The sequence below is a fragment of the Armigeres subalbatus genome, chromosome 3 (genome assembly GCF_024139115.2).
Source record: "Armigeres subalbatus isolate Guangzhou_Male chromosome 3, GZ_Asu_2, whole genome shotgun sequence".
NCBI lineage: Eukaryota > Metazoa > Arthropoda > Insecta > Diptera > Culicidae > Armigeres > Armigeres subalbatus.
The window spans coordinates 33,817,516-33,836,973 of record NC_085141.1 but is presented as its reverse complement, the minus strand read 5'-3'; the positions used below and the strand labels follow the sequence as shown (position 1 = coordinate 33,836,973).

The 19,458-nt window shown below is 39.8% G+C and overlaps 1 pseudogene; it reads left to right on the top strand.

Moving 5' to 3' along the window:
* LOC134226580 (phosphorylase b kinase gamma catalytic chain, skeletal muscle/heart isoform-like) overlaps positions 1 to 17,278 on the top strand; it is a 95,715-nt pseudogene extending 78,437 nt beyond the window's left edge.
* The last annotated feature ends 2,180 nt before the right edge of the window (positions 17,279 to 19,458 follow it).

Below are 19,458 nucleotides of genomic sequence, written 5' to 3'. Positions count from 1 at the left end.
TCTGGAATTTTGATTTGGTCCTCGAGAACCGGATAGTGGCGTAGCAGAGCCTGTGCCAGATTGGTCACATGTGTCCAAAACGGTCCGATTACACTTTTGTTGGCCATATCTCGTCGCGGCAGTGTAATTTGATGTGTCGCATGGTATGGTTCTCTGAAATTTTGATTTGGTCCTCCGGAACCGGATAGTGGGGTACCGGAACCTGTGCCAGAGTGGTCGCATGTGACCAAAACGGTCCGAATATACTTTCGTTGGCTGTATCTCGTCGCAGCAGTGTAATTTGATGTGTCGCATGGTATGGTTCTCTGAAATTCTGCTTTGGTCCTCAGGAACCGGATAGTGGCGTACCGGAACCTGTGCCAGAGTGGTCACATATGTCCAAAACGGTCCAATTGCACTTTCGTTGGCCATATCTCGTCGCGGCAGTGTAATTTGATGTGTCGCATGGTATGGTTCTCTGAAATTTTGATTTGGTCCTCCGGAACCGGATAGTGGGGTACCGGAACCTGTGCCAGAGTGGTCACATGTGTCCAAAACGGTCCGATTATACTTTCGTTGACCGTATCTCGTCGCGGTAGTGTAATTTGATGTGTAGCATGGTATGGTTCTCTGAAATTTTGATTTGGTCCTCCGGAATCGGATAGTGGCATACCGGAACCTGTGCCAGAGTGGTCACATGTGTCGAAAACGGTCCGATTATACTTTCGTTGGCCGTATCTCGTCGCGGTAGTGTAATTTGATGTGTCGCATGGTATGGTTCTCTGAAATTTTGATTTGGTCCTCCGGAACCGGATAGTGGCGTACAGGAACCTGTGCCAGAGTGGTCACATGTGTCCAAAACGGTCCGATTATACTTTCGTTGGCCGTATCTCGTTGCGGCAGTGTAATTTGATGTGTCGCATGGTATGGTTCTCTGAAATTTTGATTTGGTCCTCCGGAACCGGATAGTGGCGTACCGGAACCTGTGCCAGAGTGGTCACATGTGTCCAAAACGGTCCGATTACACTTTCGTTGGTCATATCTCGTTGCGGCAGTGTAATTTGATGTGTCGCACGGTATGGTTCTCTGAAATTTTGATTTGGTCCTCCGGAACCACATACCGATGATTCCGGTCCCGGAATAGTGTACGTAGTTGTCAATATAAGTCCATTGATTCACAGATATCGATTCCTGGCAATCATATATTAATATAATTGTCGATTTGAGCTATTTTTATTAGAATACTATTGACTACAATTAAAATATGACCTTCGATATATGGAAATATGCGAGGTGTCCCCTACATTTCCGGTTATTCCTCCGAACGGGAATCTACGAACCGGAATTTCGTAATGGCATTTGAAAGTGCTGCTATTCCCCTTTGTAAAACTATATAAATTCCGAAAATCGGCCCACGGCATCATAAGTTATAACCAAAAGTATGGTCGAAGTGTCGTCCCAGTCTTTTAAGGGTTAATACAAAATTGCTCGAGTTCATTATTGACCCTTCCAGCATCCACGTTAATCACGAGCGTCTTATTTATTCATGGCTGTACCAGTACAGATCATCAGAGGTTTCGTCGTTAACTGTTCGACGCAGCTGTTTACGGAGGAATAACTAACTTCAACAAGGGACTAGGGTATGGGACAGAAATCAGACGTGGAACAGATCATCGTGTATAATCAGACAGCAAATTCCCGAAAGCAACAGAATCAGAATATAGTGAAAAACATCGTAGCAGGCGCCATCAAAGGAGAACAGCACACGGGGCATCGAACCATGATGAGAGGAGGATTTTGAAGGCGAAACCAATCTACTACATGAAAGCGGTCAAAGGCAACGCAATAGTGATAATGGACAAAGAGGACTTCGACGAGCATCAACGGAGGACCATACAGGCATTTGAGAGCGTCTTCGCCAGCAGGATCAATAAGACTAACGAAGAAAACGATAAAGGAAGTTAGGCGAACATCGAAGAAGCTTGAATGAAGACGGTAAACCCGATGCTACCAAGGATTAAAGGTCAATCAAAGATCCATGAACCCGGGAAGGAGTTGCGAGAGATACATTCATCAGTGGGCAGAATGGCTAGTGAAGGAGTTCCAAAGTATGCCGAAAGCATTCCCAAGCAGGTCAGTGATCAACACCCATGAGTGACCCATGACTGACTATGACTCGATATGTAAAATATTTTCTGGGTTGCTGCGATGGTCCCTTCAAACAACTTTACATGGATTTTTCATTCCACATCTCAACATGAGTCGATGGTCTCTAGCAGCATTGTTCCCTAGCGTAATCTAGAGGATTGACTGCTAACACAAAGGACGAAACAGATGACCTTAACCTGGCAATCACATTCTGTGGAAACTACTACAAACATACCGATGCGATGTGAGATCCGCTATCACCGGTTTTGTGCGAACAATTCATGGCGAATTTCGAGAACAACCTACAGGAACAATGAGCACTACCCGACGACATTTTCAGCATCCTCAACCGAAAGGATCTATCCAGAATTTTGGAAGCGATAAACATTGTACATAATCAATCCTCATGCTTCAAATCATTTGCAAATGGATATCGTAAGATCTTCCCAATATTTTTATAACGATTATTTATTCGTGACGTGATCTTGATTAAAAAATAAACGATGCAAAACCGTACATTGTTCAGGTTAATGTCAAGTACAGATGCTGCAGAATCTAATGACTATTTTTGAGTTCTGAATTATTTGTCCATAAATAAGTGACAACTGCTCCGAATGGTACATAAGCTGTTTTTGTGTAAGGCTTTTTTCAGTTCTCATTGTGACTAAAAACATGATATTTTCATCGTAATTAAAATTAAATTGTCCCAAAAAATTCAATTTAAATCAGCTTCGTTGCTTTGTTTCTTTTGTTTCGGTATTTTCATGTACGCACCACACACGTTAGACACTGATTGGAAGCATCGCATGCTTTTCCGAGATTTTGTCGGTAAATACGCTTTATTCTGCAAACGTGATCATGTCCGCATCGCTTTGTTTGCTTCCATTCTGCAGAGAATCCTCATTCCTTTGCATGACTAGAGCACTGGAAAAATTCCACACTTCACCATTATATTTAAATCCGGCCGAAACTTTCCATCTGCCTTTTATTGTGTGCCTTAGCACCAGTTCAATACTAAAAGGGAATCCTTTCTCCCTCTAACAATACATTCATAAAACGGCAGGCAATTACAAGAGCATTGTATGATAACTAAACAGCACGTGTGTGTTCGCCGCACTTTCATCGAATTAGAATCTCATTGGCACTAACAAAACAGCTTTGACTGTCCTATTAGAAATAACGTTTGAATTTGTTTGATCATGCTTTGCTTTATGCGTGCAGGAATACATTATCAATACAAATTTCCACAAAATTCAAAAAATCTGATACAAAAAAAAATGAATCACAAAGAAAAGCCTGCTTTTCTATTGTTTTCCTTTCTCTCTTTTCTCTCTCTTTTCCGTGCGCGTGTGTGAACCACCACAACCAAAAAACCAAAAACAATATCAAAAATCACATCCTCCACCAGCGTCATCATGGCGGAAGCAAACAAACAGTCAACAAACAATTCCGACTCTGCCAATAGTAGTCCCCGTAGTAGTATTAGTGCTTGCCGTCATCATTTGTGCTCTTGTTTCTCGAATATTCTAGCTCGTTGTAGCAATGTAATTCTAGTTTGGAGTCCGCCTGGGCGGACTCGACCGCATCCACTGCTGTAATCAATATTAACGGATTGCTTTTTCTCTCTCTCTCTCCTGTTGTCTTTCGTTTCGGTTTCGATTGTTATTTTTTTATCTTTTTTTTTCGTTTTACTTTCGCATTTTCGACATTTTCTTTTCCTATCAAATACATTACGTCATCGTGTCGCCACCGCTCTCTCCCTTTTGTTTTCCGATCCCTTTAGTTACGTAAACAAAGTCAGTTTAACGCTAGGAAAAAGTTCCAATTTGCTATCCTATGTATTAGAGCAATGGTTAGAATAAAGAGGCTACGGTACACGCCGGAACCGTTGCGGGCCGAGGACGCACTCAGAGACCCCTACCGCATCAAGGTGCTGCGAAAGGTGAGTACAATTATTTAAAAATAGCATTTGTTAAATTTGTATCAACGACATCTGAGCCATTTGAGTTTTTCAGTATTAATTTGCAACACTGAAATACTTACTGATTTGTTTGGTTTTAAATAGGAAATTGAAATAGGATAGATGAATCTGTCCTGCTTACAGAAACAGACAAACCATATGGTTTTGTATGCACATAACAGATCAGTTCTTGAATCTTCGATGTTATTAGGGAAGGTTTTCGAAAAAATCAAAAGGGTTATGCATAAGACACGACCGCCCGAAATAAATTACGTAAAACAGTTTAGTGCTACAAGGAATATGCCATTATGCATGTATATGCTAAGATAATTCATTTGATTTCTTATGTCACTGGTTTCGAACAAAACTGGAATAACTAAAAAAAGGGGGATTTAAAGCTTCCACTTAAAAACCAAAACCATAATAAGAATGTTTAAAACCTTGAAAACTTAAGAATGTTGCGTTAAAATTTCACTTGAGTTTTTTTTTTATATATATCTTTATTAACGTGATTTTTTAAATTATAAAGTTCATCACGAATATTTCACTTGAGTGCTGCTGACGCGGAGGAAAGCCACTCGATTATTTTCGGTCCAATCGCTGATGACGCCACCTTTGCGAATAAATTCTCTGCAGAAGTCAGCGCCAATGGCCGCCATTAAATTTGATTGCAGTTACACTGCGGTTATGTTTTGAACATTGAAGAAAATTCATCCCAGATCGTTTTTCTCTGGATAATGAAAAAAAAAAATTATTTTCAATTATGCGCCTTCATATCCCTAACAGCAACAAAATCAAAATCAGTATCTCCGACGTGTGCTTATGATTCTGCTACCGGCGGCAACTTTCTGCGGTCGACAAACCATTATATTTTGCACTTTGATGAAAATTTGAAGCAAATACATAATCTTGGGGGAAAAAATCACTGGACACCATGTATTCGCTAGTCACTTTGGTAATCCCAGCTAAACTTTCTTTGAAATAAAATGGTGATCGTGAAAAGAAAAATAATAATCAATAGTTTGAAGATCGTGGAACAAATCTGATTGCTTAGACCAGTGTTGCAGTAAGAAAACCCATGCACTGAAGTTTAATAGCAGAGTATATAATTCGGGATGCTTCAAAGCTATAAACGGTTAATCTAATTAGGATTGACTTAAACAAGATAAATGAATACGACTTACAATTTAGTGCTTCTTACGCTCGTATAGGGTTAAGTTCTTAGCAACAATCTGCAGACATGAACTATCTCGTCTAAGGTAGCTGATTGGAAAATAGGTTTTCAGTAATTAATCAATCTAATTTGAGTTTGTTCTCATCACTTACATATTTATGGTTTAAGTTGAAAGTTGGAAATAGCAAGCAAGAATATATAATCGATTAAGTTGATATTCACTGTATAGAATCATATCTAGCTCAGAAAACAATGATATGCGAAATTTCTCCTCTAACGACAACGCTCTACCATGCATGACAGTGGAACAATCGGTCACTCGGTGACGGCGGCAATGACGTTCTTTGTCCACTGTGGTCACTTCTCGTTCACCCGTTCAGTGCTGGTGCGAATAGACTTGCGGCAACAACCAGCGATACTCAACCTTTTTCTTGCGAGGTACCCCTTCGAACTTTTGCATATATTGAGGTACCCCCTATTAAATAGGGCCTATTTTGTTCGCTGTAAAAAATAAGCGTTTTCCTCAAGATATATGCAAAACAGACCTGAGAACTAACTGCTCTCCAAAAAAATGTCTGAAATGTTCTCCGTGAATGTTTCCAATCAAATTTGCGTTTAGACATCATTACAACTTTGATGGTGGCATTTGGAGTCTTCCAAGCCTCTCAAATTAAGGGTTCCGAGCCACTAAAATGGAGGCTCAAGATCATCTTGAAAAGAGGCCTTCAAGCCTCTTGAAAGAATAATTTCTAACCTTTTGAAAGAATATTTCCATACCTTCTGAAAGGACGCTTCCAAACCTCTTGAAAGGAGGGCTTTGGAAATCCTTGAAAGGAGGCTTCTGAGAGAAGACTTCTGAGCCTCTTAAATGGAGGCTTCCGAGCCTCTTGGACGGAGGCTTCCGAACATCTTAAATAGAGGCTTCCGAGCCTCTTGAAAGGAGGCTTCCGAGACTCTTGAAAGAAGGCTTCCGAGCTTCTTGATAGGAGGCTTCCGAGCTTCTTGACAGGAGGCTTCCAAGCCTCTTGAAAGAAGGCTTCTGAGCCCTTTGAAAGGAGGCTTCTGAGCCCATTGAAAGGAGGCTTCCGAGCCCCTTGAAAGGAGGCTTCCGAGCTTCTTGACAGGAGGATTCCAAGCCTCTTGCAAGGAGGCTTCCAAGCCTCTTGCAAGGAGGCTTCCAAGCCTCTTGAAAGGAGACTTCCAAGCCTCTTGAAAGGAGGCTTCCAAGCCCCTTGAAAGGAGGCGTCCAAACCACTTGATAGAAAGCTTCCAAGCCTTCTTGAAAGGAGGCTTCCAAGCCTCTTGAAAGGAGGCTTCGGAGGCTTCCGAGCTTCTTGACAGGAGGCTTCCAAGCCTTTTGAAAGGAGGCTTACAAGCCTATTGAAAGGAGGCTTCCAAGCCTCTTGATATAAGGCTTCCAAGCCTCTTGAAAGGAGGCCTCCGAGCTCCTTGAAAGGAGGCTTCTAAGCCTCTTGACAGGAGGTTTCCAAGCCTCTTGGAAGGAGGCTTCCAAGCCTCTTGGAAGGAGGCTTCCGAGTTCCTTGACAGGAGGCTTCCGAGCTCCTTGAAAGGAGGCTTCCGAGCTTCTTGACAGGAAGCTTCCAAGCCTCTTGGACGGAGGCTTCCGAGCTTCTTGACAGGAGGTTTCCAAGCCTCTTGAAAGGAGGCTTCCAAACCCCTTGATGGAAGGCTTCCGAGCCCCTTGAAAGAAGGCTTCCGAGCTTCTTGACAGGAGGCTTCCAAGCCTCTTGAAAGGAGGCTTCCAAGCCCCTTGAAAGAAGGCTTCCGAGCTTTTTGACTGGAGGCTTCCAAGCCTCTTGAAAGGAGGCTTCCGAGCTTTTTGACTGGCGGCTTCCAAGCCTCTTGAAAGGAGGCTTCCGAGCCCTTGAAAGGAGATTTCCGAGCCTCTTGAAAGGAGGCTTCCAAGCCCCTTGAAATAAGGCTTCCGAGCTTCTTGAAAGGAGGCTTCCAAGCCTCTTGAAAGGAGGCTTCCAAGCCCCTTGAAAAAGGGATTCCGAGCTTCTTGACTGGAGGCTTCCAAACCCCCTTGATAGAAGGCTTCCAAGCCTCTTGAAAGGAGGCTTCCGAGCTTCTTGACAGGAGGTTTCCAAGCCTCTTGAAAGGAGGCTTCCGAGTCCTTTGAAAGAAAGCTCCCGAGCTTCTTGACAGGAGGCTTCCAAGCCTCTTGAAAGGAGGCTTCCGAGCCTTCTTGACAGGAGGTTTCCAAGCCTCTTGAAAGGAGGCTTCCAAGCCCCTTGGAAATAGGTTTCCGAGCATTTTGACTGGAGGCTTCCAAGCCTTTTGAAAGGAGGCTTCCAAACCCCTTGATAGAAGGCTTCCAAGCCTCTTGAAAGGAGGCTTCCGAGCCCCTTGAAAGGATGCTTCCGAGCATCTTGAAAGGAGGCTTCCAAGCCTCTTAAAAGGAGGCTTCCGAGCTCCTTGAAAGGAGGCTTCCAAACCCCTTGATAGAAGGCTTCCAAGCCTCTTGAAAGAAGATTTCCGATCCTATTGAAAAAAAGGCTTCCAAGCCTCTTGAAAGAAGGCTTCCGAGCTTCTCGACTGGAGGCTTCCAAGCCTCTTGAAAGGAGGCTTCCAAGCTTCTTGACTGGAGGTTTCCAAGCCTCTTGAAAGGAGGCTTCCGAGCTTTTTGACTGGCGGCTTCCAAGCCTCTTGAAAGGAGGCTTCCAAACCCCTTGAAAGAAGGCTTCCAAACCTCTTGAAAGGAGGCTTCCGAGTTTCTTGACAGGAGGTTTCCAAGTTTCTTGAAAGGAGGCTTCCAAGCCCCTTGAAAAAAGGCTTCCGAGCTTTTTGACTGGAGGCTTCCGAGCTTTTTGACTGGAGGCTTCCAAGCCTCTTGAAAGGAGGCTTCCGAGCTTTTTGACTGGCGGCTTCCAAGCTTCTTGAAAGGAGGCTTCCAAACCCCTTGATAGAAGGCTTCCAAGCCTCTTGAAAGGAGGCTTCCGAGTTTCTTGACAGGAGGTTTCCAAGCCTCTTGAAAGGAGGCTTCCAAGCCCCTTGAAAAAAGGCTTCCGAGCTTTTTGACTGGAGGCTTCCGAGCTTTTTGACTGGAGGCTTCCGAGCTTTTTGACTGGAGGCTTCCAAACCCCTTGATAGAAGGCTTCCAAGCCTCTTGAAAGGAGGCTTCCGAGCCCCTTGAAAGGAGGCTTCCGAGCTTTTTGACTGGAGGCTTCCAAGCCTCTTGAAAGGAGGCTTCCGAGCCTCTTGAAAGGAGGCTTACGAACATCTTGAAAGGAGGCTTCCAATCCTCTTGAAAGGAGGCTTCCGAGCTCCTTGAAAGGAGGCTTCCAAACCCCTTGATAGAAGGCTTCCAAAGCCTCTTGAAAGAAGATTTCGATCCTATTGAAAAAAGGCTTCCAAGCCTCTTGAAAGAAGGCTTCCAGGCTTCTTGACTGAGGCTTCCAAGCCTCTTGAAAGGAGCTTCAAGCCCCTTGAAAAGGCTTTCCTGAGCTTCTTGACTGGAGGTTTCAAGCCTCTTGAAAGGAGGCTTCCAAAACCCCTTGATAGAAGGCTTCAAGCCTCTTTGAAAGGAGGCTTCCGAGCTTCTTGACAGGAGGCTTCCAAGCCTCTTGAAAAGAGGCTTCCGAGCCCCTTGAAAGAAGGCTTCCGAGCTTCTTGACAGGAGGCTTCCAAGCCTCTTGAAAGGAGGCTTCCGAGCCCTTGAAAGGAGACTTCCGAGCTTCTTGACAGGAGGTTTCCAAGCCTCTTGAAAGGGGGCTTCCAAGCCCCTCGAAAGAAGGCTTCTGAGCTTCTTGACTGGAGGCTTCCAAGCCTCTTGAAAGGAGGCTTCCAAACCCCTTGATAGAAGGCTTCCAGCCTCTTGAAAGGAGGCTTCCGAGCCCCTTGAAAGGAGGCTTCCGAGCTTCTTGACAGGAGGTTTCCAAGCCTCTTGAAAGGAGGCTTCCAAGCCTCTTGAAAGGAGGCTTCCGAGCTCCTTGAAAGGAGGCTTCCAAACTCCTTGATAGAAGGCTTCCAAGCCTCTTGAAAGAAGATTTCCGATCCTATTGAAAAAAAGGCTTCCAAGCCCCTTGAAAAAGGCTTCCGAGCTTCTTGACTGGAGGTTTCCAAGCCTCTTGAAAGGAGGCTTCCAAACCCCTTGATAGAAGGCTTCCAAGCCTCTTGAAAGGAGGCTTCCGAGCTTCTTGACAGGAGGTTTCCAAGCCTCTTGAAAGGAGGCTTCCGAGCCCCTTGAAAGAAGGCTCCCGAGCTTCTTGACAGGAGGCTTCCAAGCCTCTTGAAAGGAGGCTTCCGAGCCCCTTGAAAGGAGACTTCCGAGCTTCTTGACAGGAGGTTTTCAAGCCTCTTGAAAGGAGGCTTCCAAGCCCCTTGAAAAAAGGCTTCCGAGCTTCTTGACTGGAGGCTTCCAAGCCTCTTGAAAGGAGGCTTCCAAACCCCTTGATAGAAGGCTTCCAAGCCTCTTGAAAGGAGGCTTCCGAGCCCCTTGAAAGGAGGCTTCCGAGCCCCTTGAAAGGAGGCTTCCGAGCATCTTGAAAGGAGGCTTCCAAGCCTCTTGAAAGGAGGCTTCCGAGCTCCTTGAAAGGAGGCTTCCAAACCCCTTGATACAAGGCTTCCAAGCCTCTTGAAAGAAGATTTCCGATCCTATTGAAAAAAGGCTTCCAAGCCTCTTGAAAGGAGGCTTTCGAGCCGTTCGAAAGGAGGCTTACGAGCTATTTGGAAGGAAGCTTCCAAGTCTCTTGCAAAGAAGCTATAGAGCTTTTCAGAAAAATGCCTTTTTGTGTCTCGAATGAAGTCTTTCGAACCATTAGATTCTATATTACAGATCTGAAACATATTCTTAACATATTATTCAACATTTTGTCTCGATCAGGTTTATTACATTGAAGATTGTTTATTCTACGTTTTGTCCCTTTGTTTATTTTGTCTCACAGCCCTTCATTTAATGTGCTGGTTGGGGTAAGCAGGATTCAAAAGTCTTTGATTTACTGATCGCCATTCATGTTATGTACAATGCAAAGTTTTAGAATCAAAAACTATTGAAACTTTATCAACAAGTTTGTGTTGAAATTATTATACGTCCGCCATTACGCATCTTTTTCCGAGGTACCCCCTAGGGCCAGCGAAGGTACCCCCAGGGGTACATGTACCCCAGGTTGAGAACCGCTGGCTTAGACCACTAAGTTCTGCCGACGCCTCCTATGCGAAGAATTTCACTTAAGTGCCTGGCTGCGGCAGCCGTTTTCGCTGGCACCACTACCGGACCGGACGTCATCGTCCGCTGTCCGTGAAATCCCGATCGGAAATGACACGCTTGTGCGAAAAACGCACAGAGATGATGAAGCTTAAAGGGTCCGTAGTTTACTTCAATGTGATGTTCGTGGTGGGAATGTATAAGCGAAATTGGTTGGTTCAAAAATTTTTGCTGTATTTGTCAAGAATTGAAATTTCCAATAATCAATAGTTTCAATTAAATTGATAAATTGGTGGAGAGTTTTCGAGTCGATTAATATATATTTAAATCTCAAAAATCCACCGAAAGATAAAGGCGCTATTAACGTTCAAAATCTCGAATAATTGCGTGACGATCCCGAATTTAGAAATTTTCATTTGATTCCTTTACCCGAGACTTTCCCTCACACGTAACACGACGTAGCTTACGTAAAAACAACAACAGAACACAATTCATCATTTTTGGCAAAATTAATTTTTAATTAAATCATCAATTAATCATTTTTTTACTTAATTGTTATTCATCTGACAATTTATAGTCTTAATAAATGAAACTAAAAGCAAGTCATGATTTTGGGAACTTTTTTCATAGCACTCTATAATGGTCTTAAGTCGACAAAATGCATAACCAATTACACTTCGATTGTTCTGTTCCTAAGAACCATGTTTCTCTTTTATATTTTTGTACAACTAGACAAGAGATCTGCAACTAAAATAATGAGCTAGATGATGTCTTCTCACCAGAATCATTAGTAAGACTATGCCCTGACTGTCCCACCCAGGAAAATTCGTGCCTAGGACATCCCCTACTTGTCCTACCCACTCCCGGCGCCACTGTTTACAACCAAATCGTAACGTGATCGTAACGTCGCAGATGCGTTACATAAAAATAATATGTGAAATCTTGAATTAAATTCACGAAATCATAAACGTGGAAAAACTGATTTTCCTTGAACTTCTTAAATTTTTTTTTGAAGAAATCTAGAAGTTTCTCCAAATCCAAAAATTCTGTTGGAAATTCCTTCGTAAATTCCTGTAAAAATTCCTTTGAATTATCTTTCCGGTTTTCCTTTGGAAATTTGTTCGAGAATTTATTCTGAAATTTCACCACAGTTTTTTTTATATTTTTTCCCCTGAAAATCTTTTTGAAATTCTTTCCAGTCCAGAAATTCTCTTCGGAAATAATTTAGAAAATTATGTTATTACTTCCTTTTGACATTCTTCCAGGTATTTCTTCGAAAAGTCCCCTGAAAGGGCCTTTGTGAATTGGGTTGTTTAGCAAAAAAAATAATATATATATATATATATATATATATATATATATATATATAGGTTTATGACAGTTTAACATAAACCGGAGACGAGCCAGCCTCGGGCTGAAAGTCTCCTTAATAAAGACACAAAAAAAAAAAAAAAAAGTTTAACGTAAAGAGTATGCTTTTCTGATCTTCAATATATTTTTAATTTGTTTGTAAACCTTTTATTTACATTTTTGTACAGCAAATAAAAAATCATTTAAATCGACCCGTAATGCTGGGTAGATACCTTTACGTGGTGTGTTACGGGGTAAGATCTACCACGGTTACATTGCCAGCTACAGGCAAATCCTGACCCAACGAATACCTTCCTCATTATCCAACTCCGTGGTACTTATGAGGGTGTCGCTAAGTCGGTGGCCTCTCGTTAAGTAAGTACTACATCAACACTTCCTTCCTCTCCCTAGTTACGGTGAAGATGGGCGGCCAGGAGTAGTAATCCTCTCATGCTTTTGTCATTTTTGTTTAAGACTGGAATCAAGGACCACTCCCCTTCTTGATTTCTGATAGCATTCTAGATAAGGATCTCAAAAGTAAAACATGAGTATCACTAGTGTCCAATCTACGAATTACACCGTAACAATGCTAATGCTAATGCTAATGCTAATGCTAATGCAAATAAAAAATCATTTCAATCGATAGAATGACACTAACATTGAGATTTTCACGTCCGAATGTGTGAGTGGCGATAAAAGGAAAACAAACACTCCTTGATGGTGCTACTCAGCAAAGTTTGGGTTAAAATAAGTATATTTCCATATATTTTTTGACTCCTTCGCAACCATTTTCAATTTTGAGGTTATGAGCAGAAGGAAAACAAACATGTAATCACACATGCCGAATTGCATATCAGTGTGCGAGCGTTAAACGTCACTCATCTCTATTCATAGAATGACAGTTGGCCCATGCAGCATACGAACAAATTTTTAGTCTCATATAAATTTAATATGCAAAGTAAAAATAGTTCCGGTGCTCCAAAAAATCTGGCCCAATTTTTTATGCAGATTTAGAATATGTAAAAACATCTATACCCCAACAACCCAATTCAGAAATTCCATTGGAACTTCTTTTTGCTTTTAGTAAAAACAACTCCCCTGCACGAATTATTCCGGAAATTTAGTTGGAGGTTTTTTTTTCTTAAAAGAATTTTCGGAAGGGCTTCGAACGGAAACTATAATTATTTTTTTTAAGGATGTTTTGAAGTAATTTCCGAAAGAATTCCTGGTTGTAATTCTGAAGAAATTCCCAAGAGAAATTTCAAGGGAATTCCAATGTTTTTTTTTCTAGATTTTCAGAAATGATTTCTTAAGAAGTACAGGAAGAAGGACCTTCTAATTCTATTTCGGCAGGAATTCCTAAAGCAATTCATAAAAGGAATTCTGAAGAAATTTCGGAAGGTTTACCTAAAACAATTTCCGTAGGTATTCTTAAAGGAATTTCTAAAAGATTTTCCAAAGGAATTTCTAAAAGAATTTCGGAAGAAATCCCAGAAAAAAATCTATAAAGGAATTCTCAAATGAATCCTTAGAAAAATTTCCGAAGAAATTTATGGAGGAATTTTCCAATAAATTCGTAAGATATTTTTGAAAATAATTTGGACTTACCGAGATATTTCTAAAGAAATTTCCGAAGGAGTTCTCCTAAAACAATTTCCGAAGGTATTCCTAAAATAATTTCTAAAACCTAATGAAGGATTTTCCATATGTATTTCCGAAGCATTTTCCAAAATAATTACTAAAGGAATATCCACAAGAATGTTTAAAAGAATTTGTAAACGAATTTCTGAACGATTTTTTTTTAAATTTGTTAACGGATTTTCTTGGAATTTCTGATGAAAATCCCCCGGAATCTCCTTCGGATATAAATCCAGAAATTCCTCTAGAAATTCCTCATAATATTCCTTTGAAAATTCAAAAAGGTGATTATAATAATAAAACAAAAATTCATTCGGAAATTCCTTTAAGAATTTCTTTAGGAATTTCTCCAGACTCTCCAAATTGTTTAAGGAATACCTTCGTCCATTCTTTTAGGAGAAAACCTTCCGAAATTTCTTTGTGAAGGAAATTTCTTCGGAATATATTTCAAGAATTCTGCTAGTACTTTCTCAAGAAATTCCTTTGGAAACTCTAGGAAGAAAATTTATTCGAAACTTTCCTCAGGAATTTCTTCATAACTTCCTCCTTCTTTCGAAAATACTTCTAGGAATTTCTTCGGTCATTCCTCCGGTTTTTTAGCAACTCTTACAGAAATTCCTTTAGACTTTTGGATATTTCCTTTGAGTATTCTTTCATGAATTTCTTCACGAAATCTTTTAGATATTCTTTTTTTTTGAAGAATTCTTTTATAAAAATTTCCAGAAAGGAATTTTACATTGTTTTAATAAAAGAATTTCAGTAGAAATTGGCAAATTCCTCTCGGGAGGTTTTTCTAAAGAATCATATCTTCAAATGAACTATAGAGGGAATTTTATAAATTATTCCTGGAGGAGTTTCCGAAAGAATTTCTGGAAAAATTGTTTATAAAAAAAAAACAAAAAATATCAGGATTGCTAAAATATCGGATATTATCAATTCCTTGCGAATTTAGTTCAGAAGTTACTTCAGAAATTTCTCCAGTATTCATCCAGGTGATATTTCATAAATTAATGTAAGTTCGAAAAATTCTCCAGACATTTTTTCGTGAAAATACCCTCAGGACTTAATTCGGTTAGTCATCCAGAAATTCTTTCAGGCATACCTTCAAAATTCCTCCAGGAATTCTATCGTAAATTTCTCCTCTCCTCAAATAATTTCTTCAAAAATCCTCCGCCAATGGATCTAGAAATACCTACACATATTCTTCAAGTAAGTCTGTCGGGGATTCTCTAATTGTCTTAAGTTTTCTTTCAGAAACTCCCCCGGAATTTCTTTTAGGAATAGATAACTTGATAATAGATAAGAAATTCTGAAAGTGTACTTTCAGAAATTCCAAATCCTCGACTCCCGTAATACCGACGAAATTTCTTTCAAGAACTTCCGAACGAATTCCTAAAGAAATTTCGGAAAGAAGTCCTGAAGGAATTTCCGAAATTCTCTTTCTCTGTGCATTCCTCCAAGAATTCCTTCGGAATTTCTTCCAGGGATTCTTTCGGCAAATTTTTAGGAAATTATTTCGGAGATAGATCGAGAAATTCTTTGCGAAATCACGAATTTCGCGCCAACTCGACCAGCGGTTGGCAGCACCATCTCAGAATCGAATGAAACTTGGTGGGCATAATGGTATTTCTCTAGGTATTTCTGAGCCACTCTGCATACTTGATTTTTCAAAAATTGTCAAGAGTAACATTTGATGAGGGCCTAATTTTTTTTCGTTGATTTTTTAAAAATCGATGTAACTCTAAAATGACAAGACCTACAGAAAAGTGTTGTATGGCGGACTGTCGTGAAATTCCCCGAATTTGTTTGGAAAAATATCCAAAAAACAAAAAACCGATTTCTACACTGAAAAAAAATTGCTTTAAAAATTAAAATCGATATTTCAAAACAACCTCATTTCAGAAAGCGATGAAATTTTTCTGCAGATAGGTATTTCAATTGTTTAACTTTTTTATGCATACAGCGCCAAATATAGCCAACGACTCATTTTGGACGTAGAAAAATTTGTTTAGGAAGCAATTTAGCATAATCTAACATTAATCTGGACCAACATTTGAAAAGGGCGTATATTTTCCTATGTTTCTTATATCAATAAATTTAAAACGCGTTGCGGAAAGCGAGGACGCAACCAATCGGGCCATTGGGGTCCCAAAACGGTCCAGAAAAACCTTTATCTCACTTGATTGGATGAAGTTTGCGTTTTTCCATTCAACTGGCTCAACTCTTTTAGTTTCCTACTTTCCATTTGTTTTTCTCATAAGAATGAAATAAGTGCAATGTAAAGTAAAAATTGGAAACCCTTTTCGCACTGTTATTCTTATTGGAAATGGCATCCCGCCAATTGCAATGGAATATTTTACCTACCATGTGCTTCGCAAACACTATGTAGGACCTTTGTGCACATTTTTGTTTTGCTCCGTGACCGGCGCCACGTACACTACCATGTACCTGCCTGGACGCACGCTTTGGAAATTTTTCCAGATCGGACACAACACGAGGATTGCTTTCATATGTCGGTACCCGACGACCAACTATAAAGAAGCACAGCTTTGGTTGAATACTTCATCAGTTGAGATTGAGACTTCGATTGAGTAACTACATACTGTAAAAAAAATCACACTTTGCCCATTATGGATTATCGCATGGATGCATCCGCAAAGGAAAGCGTTGCGAATTTAAATATCGCAAAAGCAAAACCACTAGAAACGGTTAGTTTCAATTCTTGTGCAACTATTATCTCCAATCGCAAATCAGTTAATATTTCAAGTGTTGTTTGTTTAAATTTATTGTTTGATTACCGAACTTGTTATCTGCATTGTGTTACTAATTATCCTTTTCGTCTCCCAAACAGGTTATCGACGGCTGCGCATTTCGAGTGTACGGCCACTGGGTCAAGAAGGGCGAGGGCCAAAATCGGGCCGCCCTCTTCGAGAACACCCCTCGATGCGAGGTTTATAATCTTTATATCAACAGCCTTAACCGATAGGCTTTAGACCGGCCGGCGAGACGCGGCGTTAGCACGATGGACCGAAGGGTTCCCGACCGCGCAGTTCATAGAGCATACTTCTTCATGCCTCCTGCAGGTGGGCGTATAGAAGGATACCCATCCAGCCTGTTCCTTAAAGCCGAGCGGAAGCTGTTGCGAGAGCCTGTGTGAAAGATTTGCGTGAATGGGACGCTACACAATGTGCGGTCTGCCATTATTGTGTGGAACTAAATGGAGTCGCTAAGAAGAGCAGATTTAAGAATTCTATAAAGTGATCACTCAGTCTTAATAGGGCAGAAATATTTAGTTCTTTAGTCAATAGATTAAGTTTTTTCAATTGCGTGTATGATTTTGATTTCCAATTTATACATTAATATTTATTATATTTCAACGCAGATTTTTTTTCGTATTTGGTGAGCTAAACCAGATCGAAAAATTTAAGATCTTATTGGATATCAATTTTCTATATTACTCTCATTAACATATGTTTTCTCTTAACTCATGTAGTCGTTTGGTTGCATTCTATAAACAGTATAACTACCTACTGATGAGACAAATATGTAAACAATGTTATCTAGATATTGAAAATTCCTGATTTTTTGATATTATTAAGCAAAATCAAGTTTTCCTTTTCTCCAAAATGGAATTTATTTTTATACGGATGTTACTAATTGTGATTTGTCTTTAAGATCAATCGCGCAGATATATATCATCCAGGTAAGGTAGTGTAGTGAAAAGAATATGTATGTTAACCTTCAAGTAGCACATATATTTGGAAAATGTGTGTGGTTGAATTGTTAGCCAGATAGAACCACAAATTTTCACCTTTGCGTGAATTGCCTATAGCTTGAAATAAAGAGAAATGATACAATTCAATTGAATATTCTTAATGGAAAGAACATTTTCTAATACATATGATGACTGGGTATTTTATCAATGTACAGTAGACGTTCGCTAACTGGGCTGCTCTTTAACTGGGCGTTCGCTAACTGGGCTACAGCCCAGTTAAAGAGCAGTTAAACGTAAAAAAATAGACGTCAAAATGAGTTTGACATTTTATTGTCAAAACTGGCAAGGGGCATGCGAAGAGGTAACGAGTGAATATAATTAATTCTCGAGTAACATTTCAATTGGGCGTAATCCAATTTATTCAATTAAATAAAAAAAAATAATATCGCAAAATAATGTTCCGAAATGTGGAAGACCAAAAACGCATTTGAACAAAATTCTACGTAGTGTTTCATATTCGAAAGCAACAACTGCACCGTAGGAAACGCCGCAATATTATCACCCCATAAAAATCGAGTATACTTGCAGTTAAAACATAAATGGAAAAACGCCAAAGTTGTTCCAATTTTGAAGCCGGATAAAAATCCAGCTGAAGCTTCTAGTTATCGCCCAATCAGTTTGCTTTCTTCAATAAGCAAACTATTTGAAAAGATTATTTTAAATAGAATGATGGTTCATATTAATGACAATTCTATTTTTGCTGATGAGCAATTTGGTTTTCGCCATGGGCATTCAACCACTCATCAGTTATTAAGGATTACGAACTTAATTCGGCTCAACAAATCTGAAGGATATTCGACTGGAGTTGCTCTTCTTGATATAGAGAAAGCATTTGACAGTGTTTGGCATGAAGGTTTGATTGTAAAATTGATGAATTTTAATTTTCCTCTGTACATTATTAAACTGATCCAAAATTATTTATCAGATCGCTCACTGCAGGTAATCTATCAGAATTCTAAATCTGATAGATTTCCTGTAAGAGCTGGTGTCCCCCAAGGCAGCATACTGGGGCCCATTTTGTATAACATTTTTAACTTCTGACTTACCTGATTTACCACCAGGGTGTCAAAAATCTTTGTTTGCAGATGACACAGGTCTCTCAGCCAAAGAACGAAGCCTTCGTGTCATTTGTAGTAGATCGCAAAAAAGTTTGGATATTTTCTCCACTTACTTGCAAAAATGGAAAATTTCCCCGAATGCTTCCAAAACTCAGCTTATAATTTTCCCACATAAGCCGAGAGCTTCTTATTTGAAACCTTCTAGCAGACATATTGTCACTATGAATGGGGTTCCAATTAATTGGTCTAGCGAAGCTAAATATTTAGGACTTCTGCTAGATCAAAATTAACTTTTAAAATCACATTGAAGGCCTTCAAGCCAAATGTAACAAATATATTAAGTGTCTATATGCACCTATAAACAGAAAATCAAAACTTTGTCTTAAGAAAAAACTTTTGATTTACAAACAATTTTTTAGACCTGCCATGTTGTATGCTGTGCCAACTAGTCCAACTAGTTGCTGCAATACCAGAAAGAAGGCACTCCAGAGGATTCAAAATAAAATTTTGAAAATGATTCTGAAGTTGCCTCCGTGGTTCATAGAATTTCTAATATTGAGACATTGCAACAAATGTCCAACAAAATAATTTCCAATTTTAGACAAAAATCGTTGCAATCTTCTATTGCAACGATTAGCTCCTTGTACCCTTAGTATAAATTAGGTTAAGTTTAGTTTAAGTAGAAAACATTGTAATTCCTACATGGTTCAATTCCACCATAGGAAAAATTCTAACTGCCAGAGGCAATTGAAATCACTAATTATGAAAAAAATTGCTTTGTTGCGTGTTAGAATTTGAAGATCAGCTCTCAACAAATTCCTTTGCTGCCCATTGCATTGGAAAGGCAAGTAGGCAATAAAATAGAATTGTTCAAAATTTGTTTCAACAGAAATTCCCAAGGTTTCGAAAACTGTGGTTTCAATCGAAGAATATAATTTATGTCTATGGCGACCCCACCACAGGCGCTGTCAAGACGATCATTTATGTAGATAAAATAATTTGAATCTCTTTTGATGAAAAGACCAGGTTTTATTTTAAATATGTTTCAGTTATAATTGCAATGTGCACATTATGAACTGATAGGAAATTGAATAATTTTTCTTCCTTACCCTTTAAAGAACGGGTATTCCAATTTAAAATTTCCAAAAAAATATTTGGATCCAAGGATGTTAACGATCACTCAGTAATTTGCGTTCGATCATTTAGTAG